Source organism: Mobula hypostoma, chromosome 4, assembly GCF_963921235.1.
Source record: "Mobula hypostoma chromosome 4, sMobHyp1.1, whole genome shotgun sequence".
NCBI classification, from domain to species: domain Eukaryota; kingdom Metazoa; phylum Chordata; class Chondrichthyes; order Myliobatiformes; family Myliobatidae; genus Mobula; species Mobula hypostoma.
In genome coordinates, this window is record NC_086100.1 from 43451513 (window position 1) to 43465117 (window position 13605).

Genomic DNA, 13605 nt, shown 5'->3' on the forward strand with positions numbered 1-13605 from the left:
AAGTAGGTCCTTTGGATCTGCTCCAGTGTTCAGTGAGTTCAAGGCTGATCTGACACTGGCCTCAGTTTTCAGATTATACCAATAACTCAAATGCTCAATAATCAATTTCAACTTTGAAATGTATTCAACATTTCTGCCTCCACAATCCGGGATTGCGGTCTTCTGAGAAAGGAAATTCCATCTCATACTTTCTTAACTTAATAATCCCTTATCTTGAAACTATATCCCCTACTTCTGAATTTCCTAGCAAAGGGAAAGTATTTTTTGTGTTTGTCCTTCATCAAGCTCATTTAGAATCTTGCCTGTTTTAAATAAGATCAGATGTCCTCTTTTTAAACTCAACTGTGCATAGGCTCCAACTTTTCAACTTTTCCCTGTAAGTCAATTCCTTCACCTCAGGAATTGTCTTAATGAACCTTCTTTTAACGTCTAATACAAATATATTTCTTTTTAAATGAGGAGGTGGCAGGCTAATTGCTCAGCGTATGTTGCCCTGAGGTGTAGGTGAGTGGTCGAATCTGTGGAATATTGTTGGAAATGTGGGGAGAATGAACGATGGGAGTTATGTAGGATTAGTGTAATTAGGTGCTTGTTGGTCTATATCAGGTGTTTCCAACCTTTTTTATGCTATGGACCAATACCATTAAGCAAGAGGTCTATGGAGCCCAGGATGGAAACCCCTGGACGAATGGTCTCAGTGTGTCCAAAGGCTTGTTTCTGTATTCTATCTCTTTACAGCTCTGAGTTCAAAACTTAAAAACACCAGAAGACCAAGTTTAAATATAAACCCTGGTATTCTCTGTGACCATGTGCTTTCCATGATGTGTTTCAGTTTCCTTCCATATCTTAAAGACATGCTAACTAGGTAGGGTAATTGGCTACGGCTTATGGACTCTTTCAACGCCATAAGAAAATATGAGAAATAGTTCAAATGGTGGTTTTCTGCAAAGGGATCATCCAATCTGTGCTTGGTTTCTCCAGTGTAGAGGAGACTATGTTGTGAGAAATTACTGCCTCACATTGGAAGAAGTGCCTTAATATCCTTACTGTGTACCAAACCATAAGAAGGTACTAGGAGCAATACACATACAGTGCTGGAGGAACTCAGCAGGTCTGGCAGCATCTATGGAGTGAAATAAACATTTTGGACAGAGACCCTTCATCAGGACTGATGTTCCACAAATGTTGCCTGACCTGATGTGTTCCTCCAGCACTTTGTACGTTGCTCAAGATTTCCATCATCTGCAGAATCTCTTGTGAATATGAGAAGGTATTCAGAGGAGAGATCAATATTGTTCAAAGCACATTTATTATTTATTATCAAAGCATGTATAAATGATACACCTTGAAATCTGTCAGTTACAGGCAGCCACAAATCAAGAAACACAAAAAAAAGAAGACAAAAACAGAAAAACAGAGGGGCACAACCCACATCATGCAAACAACAGAAGCAAGCCGACAGCATTCCAAACCAGACTGTCCCAGACCCGCTTCCAGAGAAGCTGGAGTAGGCCCAAGCCTCAGAACCCGGTTGATCACACCAGCGGGGCAAAAATACACAGCAGTTGGATCAGTTCACAGCCTCAGTGCCACGGAGAAAGGAATGAACTTTCGCGGGAGAGTGAGCGAGATCAGCCCAACTCTCGTCTCTGTTCCTGACACTTGGGCTTCCAGTCTGTCTGGGCTGACCTTTAAACTGACCAAGCACCAGATAGTGCCACGTTCTAGGACCTGGAGCCCGGCGCCCTGATATGCTTGGGCCGCCCAGCCCGAAGCTGTTCTCGATCTCACCAAATCGGCTCCCTGCTTGGAGCGATCCAACCTTGCACAGGCATTGAACCTCATCTGCATCGATACTTCACCAACACACTCACTCTATCTCCCTCAAAGAAATTAAAAATCTGTGGAGCAGCTAGCTGAGGCAGGGAGAAGAAGGATAAGTCATTTGGCCAATGGGAGATCTGCTATTTTGGTGTAAGTGAGGAAAGTACTTTGGGTGAGTATTGGTCCAAAAGGAACTGTAAAATTTGGGAATTACATCCATACTTACAGTTGATACAGTAAAGTCACAAGTAGCTGAATTAATAATTATTTCTGTGGCCAAAGTTAGTTCACAAATCTAAGGGTCAACAATATCTCATCCAGGAAGCTGACTTTGGGAGCATTTTAAAGGAGGAGAGGGAGGCGAGTAGGTTTAAGTAAAGAATTCCAGGAGGCCAAAATAGCATTGAGTTTATACTGACATTTGAGTAAGAATTAAGGTCAGAGGAGCAGGCTGATCAAAGCAGGGCTTACAGAGTTGTTGAGATGAGATGGAAAAGGGAGATTCATGAAGGGATTTGTATATATGGATGAGTCTTATTTTAGTTTTAGTTTTTATTTTATTTAGAGATATAGCATGATCGTTCTGGCTGAATGGCTGAAGGATTCAATGCTGCCCAATTAAACCAGATAATGTACTAAGCCATCTGACTTTGGAAGGTGGGAGGAGACTGGATCATCAGGAGGTAATCCAATTGGTCACAGGGAGAATGTGCAAACTCCTTACAGATAGTGGTGGAACTGGACCCCGGTGACCGACACCGTAATAGTATTACTTTAACTGGACCTGGGTGACTGATACTGTAATAGTATTACGCTAACTGAGTCCGGGTGTCCGACGCTGTAATAGTATTACGCTAACTGAACCTGGGTGACTAACGCTGTAATAGTATTACGCTAACTGAACCCGGGCGACCAGCACTGTAATAGTATCACGCTAACTGGACCCGGGTGACTGGCAATGTAATAGTGTTACGCTAACTGCTATAACACCGTGCCGCTCCTCCCCAACCCCCCAACCCACCAACCCCACCAACCCCACCAACCCACCACTTCCACATTTTTAATATGAGATATTGACCAGCAATGTATGGAGAAGAAGCAAAGTTGCCAGGAAATTCTCCTGAGAGAATGGTCTTTTCTTTGAGCAATAACATAGGCTACTTTACCCTACCTACAGTGTTACAGAAGAAGGTTAAAGAGCCCGCTTTTCTGTGCTTGCTTGTCACGGTAGCTGGACCTCATGCAGTTGTGGTTAACTGAATGCTGGAATTGGACGCATGGTGGCACTTTCCCGGTAATCCTGCAGACACTAGAGATGGAAGTCAAGCACATTTTTGCATTCTGTGAAATTTCAGCTTTGTTCTTTTAATTCGAATAAATCTGTCATTAAATTGCTATGAAAAAATAGCAAACAACATTGCCCCATTGCTGTAAAAAAAGAAACGAACCACAGTTTGTCTTTAGACATCTGATTTTGTGAATAAGAAGATATGAGATCATGGCTTGATTGTATTCATGAGAGTAGAGGTTGAGAAACCTGGATTTTGTGTCATGGGAACACTTAATAACGCTACAGTGTGGAAGGCAGGGGAGGCTTTGACCTTTGAATGCTCGAGAGGAGGAGCAGAGTGTGGGATGTGTAACTTTGTGGGAGCTCAGTCAACTTTCACTGAAGTACTAATTATTAGTTTCAGAATGCAACCTTGGACATTAGGAGCATAAAATCATGAATTAATACAACACAGAAGATTTTCCAACCTCCTGTAATTGTGCTAGTCTTTACAGAGTGTCACATTGTTAGTTCTATGTGGCTGTTCTTTATACACAGTCTTGCAATCCTTGTCTTAAAATGTTTATACATTTCTTTTCGGATTGTAGCAATTAATTGTAGTTATCTTCCATGACATTTCTTCATTTAAATTTGTGTTCACAGACTCTTGCAAGAATTTTATTCAATGACATCATTTTAGCTCTATGTGGAATACTGTGTGAGCTTCACTCCCCTTCACATATATATGCAAAGTATATGTTAGATTTGTATTGTATTATGTACACAGTATTATTTAGACATCTTGCTCTCCTACCAATGGAAAATGTCTCCCTTAATTTTGTAGTCAAACCCCTCATATTCTAATCATTATGCTCTTTTCTTGCCATGTTCCAAAAAATACCCAACATTTTTTGTTTAAAATTGCATCAACAACAAAATCAATCACAATCTGCCTCATGATCATGAAAGTATTGTTTTTTAATACATAATAGTGTAAATTAAGGTTTCAAAGCCATTTTTTGAATTGCATTTCCTTCAAGGAAGTGTTTGACAAATTCTAGTTTGTCACATTAATGTTTAGGTCTGACATTCTGAAATGCTTCATTCCGGCTGATGATGTTGGAACCATAATTGCATTGCCTTACAGACTGCTACTCCAAAAGGAAATCTTTGGGAAGGGCCTGTGACATTACTTCAGCATGGAAATTGCTGTTGCTCATTCCTTGCAAAACAAAAAGATCAAGTTCATTGAGTCCACCAAAGACATTAATCAAAAAATACCCAAGTAAAATGTGAAGCCATTAGTTGATGCAGTGAGTCACAGACATTCAAAGCTGTACAATATTTTATTTTATTTTATTTAGTGATACAGCATGGAGCAGGCCTTTCTGGCTCTTTGAGCAACTTCTGATTAACCCGAACCTAATCACGGGACAATTACGATGACCCATTAATCTACCCACTACACCTTTGGACTGTGGGAGGAAACCAGAGCACCTGGGGAAAACCCATGCATTCCATGGGGAGGACGTACAGAGACTCCTTACAGAACGGTGCTGGAGTTGAACCCTGAACTCCGGAGTGCCCCAAGCTGAGACAGTTACACTCATCATGGCGTCTTCCTTCTGTCTGCAGACTCTTGTCAGAATTTACTTTCAGGATACAGACACTTGACAGCCACCTCAGCTCTTACTTAAATAAAAGTTTCTTACATGGTTTCACGACCCTTCACATACCATTGTAAGAAGCCTTGAGTTTAATGGTTGAGATTTATTACTTTAACTACTTTTAATGTAACAAAACATTTTGACATTGATATTGAGTTTGCAGCAAGTGCCACTCTGTGAAAACAACTCTGGAAACTTACACTCCCTGGAGCAAAGTTTCTGTTTTCAATCAACTTTATGTCCATTCATTGATTTTTACCCCAATAGTAGCTATCAGTATATGATTGATTCAGTCCTGATGAAGTGTCTCAGTCCAAAACATTGACTCGTTCTTCCTTTCCATAGATGCTGCCTGACCTGCTGAGTTACTCCAGCATTTTGTGTGGGTTACTCTGGATTTCCAGCATCTGCAGAATCTCTTGTGTTTGTGCATATGATTGCTTTGCTTTGCTGTATTGGTTACGTCAATATCTTGTTGATCTGAAGCACAAAAGTAAGACTCGTTCTTACTGATTTGACTAGCTAAGCCCTGTTGTTTTCTGCAAGTATGGGGCTAAGTGCATTGTCCAAAAGCAGAAAGAGGCTAAGACCATCCAATGCTTTCTTGATTACTGGATAAAGCACAAGATCCTCACTAGTTGAGTGAGGTTTTCTACACTTTGCCGATCTGGAGGATGCAGTGTAAGATGCCTCAGCTGCTCTAGCAGGAGTACAGCTGGTTTCAGTTTATTTTCAATTGGACTTTCAGTTGAACTTAATATTGTTCAAGAAAATCCTGTGGGTTGAATTTCAGAGCAGAGTACAAATAAACATGCTCCCTTCATCGGGACTGTTTAATTGCAGGGACTGGCATATTTCGTCTGTGCTGAGAGGAGCATTGAAAAGCTGGTGCATCACACCATCATTCTGGGCAACTTTTGCCATCTCCAACAGGATCCACCACCAAGCATATCTTTACCTCCACCCCTCTCTCCACCTGTTGTAGGGGTCTCTGTGATTCCCTTGTCCACTCATCTCTCCTCACTAATCTCCCTCTGGCATTTATCCCTGCAAGGGGCCAAAGTGCTGCATCTGCCCATTCACCTTCTCCCTCACCTCCACTCAGGGCTGCAAACACTGCTTCCAGATGAGACAACAATTCACCTGCGAATTTCTGGGGTCGTCTTTTGTGTCCACTGCTCCTGATGTGGCCTCCTCTATGTTGGTCATAAATTGGGGAACTCCCCTCCCACCTTTTTATTCTGGCATTTTCTCCCTTCCTTTTGAGTCCTGAAGAAGGGTCTTGGTCCAAAACGTTGACTGTTTATTCACTTCCAGAGTTGCTGCCTGACCTGCTGAGTTCCTTGTGTTGATCTAGAGGAGGAATGTCTTTCGGCTATTCCCCAGGAGCCATGAAGAAACTCCAGGGCTGAGAGTTGGAGTTCACTGGCAAGAAAGAACAAGGGCGATCTTGATGAGAATATGTGTAGACTATGAGTGAAACAAGCAACAAATAGCTAATAACCTGTGGCCAGCTGGTGTGCATCTGTGGACTGATGGTCCGGAGTTGAACGAAGTATCATTGACCGCCCTGGCGCAGCTGAAATCATTCAACTGCTATATGTGGTCTGCATCAGTAAATATGATAAGAAGGCAAGAGTGATACTAACCTAGACTATAACTATAACAGCAGTGCAGGCTCATATCCACCTTTGATGATCTCTGAGGCTGCTGATGTGAGTGAGGAATACCTTGTGAAAGTGCAGCCTGCATAGATGTTTCTCTGAGAAATGTAGCTAAGAGCCTGTCTCTTTGGAAAGCCAGACTGGTTGGATGATGAGTCTTTGTCTATTAAAAGCAACATGGAACTTGTAGATGATTGAGGCATCTGCAAGGCTAACCTTGCATGTCCATGTTACGCACAAAAATGCATATTAATCTGGAGAAATTCCTGCAGTAAATCAGGTGTGGTTTCAGCAAAATGCTTGAAGTTGTGACTGCTGTGCAGCGTCAGCAGGGAGCCATAGTCTGAGTATGACGGCAGGTTTAGCGTGATTAGCCCTTGGAAATGCGTTTTTCAGAGTCTTCATCTTTAGTAAAACCTGATTCTTTTGTGAATAAACAGCAATTGGCATTTTCCAGACCAACACATGCAAAATGCTGGAGGAACTCAGCAGTTCAGCAGCATCTGTGAAGGAAGATGAACAGTTTTAGGCTGAGATTGGAAAGGAGGGAGGCAAAAGCCAGGATAAGAAGGTGGAAGGTGCACAATCTGACATGTGGTATGGGAGTCCAGATGAGGGAAAGGTACGTGGGTGAGAGAAGGGTGATGAAAGGGAATGATGTGAGAAGCTAGTGGAAGACATAAAGGGCTGAGGAAGGAGGAGGGTGATGGGCATGTCATGAAAGCAGGGGAGGAGAAGACAAGGGGTAAGAGAGCAATCAAAATGAGGGAAAACTAAAGAAAGGGGAAGAAAACACAAGGGAGTGTCTACTGGACATTAAAGGAATCAGGTTGGAGGCTACCCAGACAGTATATGAAGTGTTGCTCCTCCAACCTTGAATTATCCCCAGTCAGTGAATGGGTGCACGATGAGAAGAGGTGACTTCACAGAGGTCTGAATTGCGCCCAGTCAGTGTATGAGAGTGTGGGACCTCGCACAGGTTTGAGATTGAACATTAAAAAAGCAGCACTTAGCAGAAGTTTTCTGAGTTTAAACTGCCCAATCTATAAATGAGATTCATTAGGAATGGTGAATAAAAATAATGCAGGAGCAAGTGGAGCAGTCATTGTGTGAGTGGGCCAATGTTAGAGTGGGAAGGCTTTGGCTCATCAGGCTTAGGTGAGTTCAGACTTAGACGAGGTAAGTATCTGGTATGGTTCTTCTTCTTTCTTCTTTATTCCTCATCCATTAAGGCACAGTTAGTGCAGTGAGAATGGCTCCAGGGGCTGTGTTGTGTTCTTTAAGTGTGATGTGGGAATTCTGAGAGACCTTTATCTCCCGGATAACCACTTCTGCATCAGGTGCACTGAGCTGCAGCTCCTCAGAGAATGTAATTGGGATCTCTTCTGGGGAAGGTATGACCTGTTCAGAAGGGATGGGTTATATCCTTGTGGGCAGGTTTGCTATGTAGAGGAGGCCACACTGGCAGCACAAAATGCAATAAGTTACAGTGACAGATTTGTAGATGAGGTGATGCCTCGCCTGGAAGAGCTGCTCCGGAGCCCTGAATTATGAGGGGAGTGGTGTAAGTTCAGATGTAGCGCTTAGCATGGTTGCGGACGTATGATGGGTGGGAAGGGAAGAATGGACAAAGGAGTCTTGGAGAGAGCAACGCCTGCTGAAAGCAGAGATGGGAGGGGGGTATGGGGAAGATGAGTCTGGAAGATGGTGGAAGTGCAGATGTTGGATACCTGGGCTCGAGGGGTAGATGATGAAGACAAAAGGGACGCTATCCATACAGCTCTCCCTACCTTTCTATTCTGGCTTCTGCCCTTCTTTCATTCCAGCCTTGATGAAGGGTCTCAACCTGAAATGTCAATGTGACGAGTATCATAATGAGGCCAGATGCAGTTTGGAGGAACAATACCTTGTATTCTGATCAGGTATTCTCCAACCTGATGGTGTCTGACTGCCAGTAACCATACCCCTCTGCTTCCAATCTCACCCCACCACCTTTGTTTTCCCTCATTCTGGTGCCTCCCTCCTTTCTTCTCTTTCCCTCCCCCACTCTCATGGCTGTCCATCACCTTCCTCTGATTAACACATCCTTCTCTTTAATCCGTTGGTCTATTGTCCTCTCCTATCAGAGACATCCTTCTTCAGCCCTTTGCCTCTTCCAGCTTCTCACATCATTCATTTTCACCCACACTCACCCAGCCATCTACCTTTCCCCTCATCCTGACTCACTAATCACCTGCCAGCTTGTGTTCCTCCCCCCCCAACATATTAATTTTGCTTCAGCCTCTTTACCTTTCCATGTCCGATGAAGGGTCTCAGCCCAAAATATTGACTGTTTATTTCCCTCCTGAGCTGCTGAATTCCTCCAGCATTTTGTGTCTGTTGCTCAAGATTTCCAGCATTTGCAGAATCTCTTTCTTCTCCATTTTCAGTATCAAATTGGTTGACAATTAACTTCATGATTAGTATTGAACTTTGTACTAATAGTGACATTTTTGTGAAACAGTGTTAGTAGATAATTTTTTTCTCCTCTGTCGAAAATATAAAATGCTAACACTGACCAGTAGGCTTCCAAAAATGTCTGCAAAATTGTTTCAGTCCACGTTAATGTGATTTCTTTCACACCTTTTCCTTACAGTTTTATTCCTTACATCAAAAATCTATTGGAGGAATTTTTGGTTTCTTATAAGTATTTCTATATAAATCTACCAAGGTAATAGATCTCTTTCCATTTTACCTGGAGCTGTTCGGGAGGATTTAAATTAATTTGGGGGAAGGGAACTGGAGTGATAGTGCTGAGGATGAGGTAGTTGGACACTTTGTAGTGAGACTGCTAACAAGGAGAGACTGATGATAAGGCAAAATTACTGTCAACGGGATGAATTGCAATGTAAAAGGCATACAAAATCAAAAAGGGCAATGAATACAGTACTCAAAGGTGTTATATTTGAATGCACTCAGTATATGGAATAAGGTAGATGAACTTGTAGCACAGTTAGAGATTGGCAAGTATGACATTGTGGGCATCACTGAATTGTGATTGAAGGAAGATTATAGCTGGGAGCTTAACATCCAAGGATACACATTGTATTGAAAAAGTCAGGCAGGTAGGCAGAGGGGGTGAGGTGGTTCTGCTGTTAAAAAATTAAATCAAATCATTAGAAAGAGGAGATGTAGGATCAGAGGTGTAGAAAAGTTGTGGGAAAAGCAAAGAAACTGCAAGGGTAGAAAGACCCAGGTGGGAGCTATGTACAGACCTCCAAACAGTAGCAAAGATGTATACTACAAATTACGGTGGAAGATAGAAATTAAATAAATAGGCATCAGTTAGTCTTGTGAGACCATGGATTTGTGCCTTGGAAGGTTTCCAGGGCGCAGGCCTGGGCAAGGTTGTATGGAAGACCAGCAGTTGCCCACGCTGTAAGTCTCCCCTCTCCATGCCACCAACGTTGTCCAAGGGAAGGGCACCAGGGCCGATACAGCTTGGCACCAGTATCATCGCAGAGCAATGTGTGGTTAAGTGCCTTGCTCAAGGACACAACATGCTGCCTCAGCTGAGGCTCGAACTAGCGACCTTCAGATCACTAGACTGATGCCTTAACCACTTGGCCATGCCAAGAAAATGCATGTTAAAATGGAAATGTTATGACAGTCATGGGGGATTTCAATATGCTAGATTGGGAAAATCACGTTTGTGGTGGATCCTAAGAGGGAGAGGGGGAGTTTGTAGAATGCCTGCAAGATTGCTTTTTGGAGAAGCTCGTGGTAGAGCCCATGAGGGGATCAGCTTTTCTGCATTGTGTGTTGTGCATTAACTGGATTTGATTAGAAAGCTTAAGGTAAAGGAACTCTTAGGGGTCAGAAGATGGAGAGCAGGCAAGGAGTATTTGTGAGAGGGACAGAGAGAGAAAAAAGAGAGAGAAAGAAAAAAGGAAAAAATAAAAAATAGCAAACAAACAATCAAACAAATAAATAAATAAATAAGGGATGAGGTAAGAATGGGAGGAGGGGCATTAACGGAAATTAGAGAAGTCAACGTTCATGCCATCAGGTTGGACATTTTGTATTATATTATAAAATTATATTCCCAGACGGAATATAAGGTATTGTTCATCCAATCTGAGTGTGGCTTCATCTTGACAGTAGAGGAGGTCATGGATAGACATATCAGAATGGGAATGGGACGTGAAATTAAAATGTGTGGCTACTGGGAGATCCTGCTTTCTCTGGTGGACAGAGCATAGGTGTTCAGTGGAACGGTCTCCCAGTCTGTGTTGGGTCTCGCCAATATATAGATGGCCGCACCGGGAGCACCGGACGCAGTATATCACACCAGCCAACTCACAGGTGAAGTGTCGCCTCACCTGGAAGGACTGTCTGGGGCCCTGAATGGTGGTGAGGGAGGAAGTGTAAGGGCATGTGTAGCACTTGTTCCACTTACAAGGATAAGTGCCGGGAGGGAGATCAGTGGGGGGGAAAGAATGGACAAGGGAGTCGCGTAGGGAGCAGAAAGCAGAAAAGGTGGGGTAGAGGGAAAGATGTGCTTGGTGGTGGGATCCCGTGGGAGGTGGCGGAAGTTATGGAGAATTATTTGTTGGACCCGGGGGTTGGTGGGGTGGTAGGTGAGGACAAGGGGAACCCTATTCCTAGTGGGGTGGCGGGAGGATGGAGTGAGAGCAGATGTGCGTGAAATGGGGGAGATGCGTTTGAGAGCAGAGTTGATGGTGGAGGAAGGGAAGCTCCTTCCTTTAAAAAAGGAAGACATCCCCTTCGTCCTGGAATGAAAGGCCTCATCCTGAGAGCAGATGCGGCGGAGACAGAGGAATTGCAAGAAGGGGATGGCATTTTTGCAAGAGACAGGGCAGGAAGAGGAATAGTCCAGGTAGCTGTGAGAGTCAGTAGGCTTATAGTAGACATCAGTAGATAAGCTTTCTCCAGAGATAGAGACAGAAAGATCAAAAAAGGGGAGGGAGGTGTCAGAAATGGACCAGGTAAATTTGAGGGCAGGGTGAAAGTTGGAGGCAAAGTTAATGAAGTCAACGAGCTCGGCATGCATGCAGGAAGCTGCACCAATGCAGTCGTCGATGTAGTAAAGGATAAGTGGGGGACGGATACCAGTATAGGCTTGGAACATGGACTGTTCCACAAAGCCAACCAAAAGGCAGGCATAGCTGGGACCCATATGGGTGCTCTTGGCTACACCTTTAGTTTGGAGGAAGTGGGAGGAGCCAAAGGAGAAATTATTAAGAGTAAGGACTAATTCCGCTAGACGGTGGAGAGTGGTGGTAGGGGGGAATTGGTTAGGTCTGGAATCCAAAAAGAAGTGGAGAGCTTTGAGACCTTCTTGGTGGGGGATGGTGGTATATAGGGACTGGACATCCATGGTGAAAATAAGGCGGTGGGGGCCAGGGAACTTAAAATCATTGAAAAAATCCAGAGCGTGAGAAGTGTCACGAACATAGGTGGGAAGGGATTGAACAAGGGGGGATAGAACAGTGTCGAGGTACGCAGAAATGAGCTGGGTGGGGCAGGAGCAAGCTGAGACAGTGGGTCTACCTAGACAGGCTGATTTGTGGATCTTGGGTAGGAGGCAGAAACGGGAAGTGCGGGGCGTGGGAACTATGAGGTCAGTGGCAATGGATGGGAGATCCCCAGAGCTGATAAGGTTGGTGATGATGTGGGAGACAATGGCCTGGTGCTCCTTAGTGGGGTCATGATTGAAGGGTAAATAAGAGGAGGTATCAGCGAGTTGTCGCTGTGCCTCGGCAAGGTAGAGGTCAGTACGCCAGACAACAACAGTGCTCACTTAGCAGTGGGTTTTATAGTAAGGTTAGGATTGACTTCTCTGACTTCCATTAATGCCCCTCCTCCCATTCTTACCCATCCCTTATTTATTTATTGATTGATTGTTTTTTATTTTTTCCTTTTTTCTCTCTCTCTATCCATCTCACAATAACTCCTTGTTTGCTCTCCATCTTCCTCTGGCGCTCCCCTCCCCCTTTCTTTCTTCCTAGGCCTCCCGTCCCATGATCCTCTCCCTTCTCCAGCCTTGTATCCCTTTTGCCAATCAATTTTCCAGCTCTTAGCTCCATCCCTCCCCCTCCTGTCTTTTCCTATCATTTCGGATCTCCCCCTCCCCCTCCCACTTTCAAATCTCTTACTATCTCTTCTTTCAGTTTAGTCTTGATGAAGGGTCTCGGCCTGAAATGTCAACTGTGCTTCTTCCTATGGATGCTGCCTTCCCTGCTGCGTTCCACCAGCATTTTGTGTGTGTTGCTTGAATTTCCAGCATCTGCAGTTTTCCTCGTGTTTGCATAAACAAGAAATAGATGGAATACAAAAGTAAGCTAGCCAATTATATTAAACAGGACACGAAAAGTTTCTTCAGATATATAAAGAGTAAAACAGAGATGAGAGTAGATATTGGATCGCTGGAAAAAGCACTGGAAAGGTACGTAATGGGAGACAAGGAAAGGCCAGATGAACAGAGTAAGTATTTTGCATCACTATCCACTGTGGAAGGCGCTAGCAGTATGTCAGAAGTTCGAGAGTGCCAGGGGGCATAGGTGAGTAAAGTTATGTGCTTGGGAAACTGAAAGGTCTGAAGGTAGTTAACTCACGTGGAGCAGATGGTATACACTCCAGGATTCTGAAAGAGGTAGCTGAAGAGATTGTGGGGGAAATCAGTAATGATCTTTCTCGAATCAATGGATTCTAGCATGGTTCTGGAGGACTGGAAAATTGTAAATGTTACTCCAAGAAGGGAGTGAGGCAGAAGAAAGGAAATTATAGGTAAGTTAGCCTGACCTCAATGGTTGGGAAGATGTTGGAGTTGATTGTTAGGGATGTGGTTTTGGGGTACTTGGAGATACATGATAGAACAGGTCGAAGTCAGTGTGGTTTTTTAAGGCCAAATCTTGCCTGACATATCTGTTGGAATTTTTTGAGAAATAACAAGCCGAATAGACAAAGGAGAATTGGTGGATGTTGTGTACTTGGATTTTCAGAAGGCCTTTGACAAGGTGCCACACATGAAGCTGCTTAATAAGTTAAAAGCCCATGGTATTCCAAAAAAGATACTAGTATGGATAGAGCATTGACTGATTGGCAGGAGGCAAAGAGTGGGAATAAAGGGAGCCTTTTGTGGTTGGCTGCCGGTGACTAGTGGTGTTCCTCAGGGGTC

At 43.7% G+C, this 13605-nt stretch overlaps 1 protein-coding gene across 1 annotated transcript in view; it reads right to left on the reverse strand.

Annotated features, from left to right (window-relative positions):
• Positions 1-3115: 3115 nt before the first annotated feature.
• The window catches only part of fam43a (family with sequence similarity 43 member A), a 52613-nt gene continuing 42123 nt past the window's right edge, over positions 3116-13605 (reverse strand). The window contains exon 2 of the mRNA XM_063045721.1: positions 3116-3133. The gene's annotated coding sequence lies outside the window, so the exon portion shown is untranslated. The remainder of the gene's footprint in view (positions 3134-13605) is intronic.